Here is a 1,964-nt window from a genome sequence, read left to right as displayed (position 1 = left end):
GTAACAATCACTAGTCATTAGCCATCACTAGTCATTAGCCATAACTAGTCCGTAACAACCACTAGTCATTAACCATTACTAGTCCGTAACAGTCACTAGTCATAAACCATCACTAGTCAGTAACAATCACTAGTCATTAGCCATTACTAGTCAGTAACCATCACTAGTCCATAACAATCACTAGTCATTAACCATCACTAGTCCGTAACAATCACTAGTCATTAGCCATTACTAGTCAGTAACCATCACTAGTCCGTAACAATCACTAGTCATTAGCCATTACTAGTCAGTAACCATCACTAGTCCGTAGCAATCACTAGTCATTAGCCATCACTAGTCATTAACCATCACTTATCCGTAACAATCACTAGTCATTAGCCATCACTAGTCATTAGCCATCACTAGTCTGTAACAATCACTAGTCATTAACCATCACTAGTCAGTAACAACCACTAGTCATTAGCCATCACTAGTCCGTAACAATCACTAGTCATTAACCATCACTAGTCCGTAACAGTCACTAGTCATTAACCATCACTAGTCCGTAACAATCACTAGTCATTAGCCATCAATAGTCAGTAACAATCACTAGTCATTAGCCATCAATAGTCAGTAACAATCACTAGTCATTAGCCACCACTAGTCATTAGCCATCACCAGTCCGTAACAATCACTAGTCATTAACCATCACTAGTCTGTAACAATTACTAGTCATTAGCCATCAACAGTCATTAACCATCACTAGTCTGTAACAATTACTAGTCATTAACCATCACTAGTCATTAACCATTCAAATAATTACTACAGATAATAAATATTAATGCTCATTTTCTAATAGAAACTGTTATCAAACCTCATCAGGAAACTTGTTGTAATCTCATCTTTTTTATCCATAAACAGAGAAAAATAAAACCATTTCAATGTTTGAAGTTTTCTGAAATGACTTTGAAATGTGCTGAAACAGATGAATCCTGTATAAAATGTTAATTTCTGTTTGACATCATTTAAAACTATTCCTTCCTGACACTGAAAAGCCTCCTGAGTCGTTTCTTTCAGCAGCTGCAGCACTTTCTAAAGGTTTGATCAGCATTTAAAAAAGAAACAATAAGAACAAAGTTGAGAGTTTTTAGAGAGATTGACAGGATCTGGACCGATAGTACAGATGTTGGAGGAAAATTTTCAAAATGTCTCCTCTCATTATAAACATGAAACTAACTGTTAGAGTTGGAGAAGAGAGAAACTAAATTAATTACATTTTTGGATCTTTTGTTTTCTTAAGACGAATCTCTGAACTGTTTTTTTTTTTTCCATCAGGCAATCTCTGCGGTGTCCTAATATTTTAGCGAAGGTAGCTCAATACATTCAAGCTATTGATTCTTTTAACTACTAAAATCTAGTTTCCTATACTATTACTGTTTATTTCCGTATTTAATCTTAATAAAATCCGGACTTACTCAGAGCTCCGGCCCACAGATCCAAACACTTGTTTTTTTAAATAGATGTTTTCCCGGTTTAAATAGGTTTGCGCATGCGCGTTGTTCAATGAAGCTACGCGTTAGCGCCACCAGCAGGTGTGGAGGATACATAAGTAGACACCGCATCCACAGCTTTCGCCTATGGGCGCTGACGTGATTTGTTGGCGCCATCTTTGGGCGGTCGACAGCCTCACCAGCAGGTGTCATGTGTTGAGGAGGCACAGAATCCATTTTAATCAACATTAACTCGCTGAATATTCAACTAAAATTCACGATTTTATTTGTATTTTTTGCTGGAAACAAACAACGATTTGAGTGCATTTAAATATTCTTAGTGGGGTTAAGACTTATACAATATTCTGATGGGATGTATGCATGTTCCAAAGCAGAGACACTCATATATTTGTATATATTTTATTACTATATACACAAACATAAAGCTGTATGGAAATATATCCTCACATCTCTCTCTCTCTATATATATATACA

General features: G+C 36.0%; 1 protein-coding gene across 1 annotated transcript in view; it reads right to left on the bottom strand.

Annotated features, from left to right (window-relative positions):
• ska1 (spindle and kinetochore associated complex subunit 1) overlaps positions 1–1,563 on the bottom strand; it is a 12,923-nt gene extending 11,360 nt beyond the window's left edge. The window contains exon 1 of the mRNA XM_015400573.1: positions 1,455–1,563. The gene's annotated coding sequence lies outside the window, so the exon portion shown is untranslated. The remainder of the gene's footprint in view (positions 1–1,454) is intronic.
• Positions 1,564–1,964: the final 401 nt, after the last annotated feature.

This window comes from Cyprinodon variegatus, unplaced genomic scaffold (assembly GCF_000732505.1).
Source record: "Cyprinodon variegatus isolate N-32 unplaced genomic scaffold, C_variegatus-1.0 Scaffold1119, whole genome shotgun sequence".
Classification (NCBI taxonomy): domain Eukaryota; kingdom Metazoa; phylum Chordata; class Actinopteri; order Cyprinodontiformes; family Cyprinodontidae; genus Cyprinodon; species Cyprinodon variegatus.
Note: the sequence above shows the minus strand (reverse complement) of the source record. Positions and strands in the feature narration are given on the sequence as shown.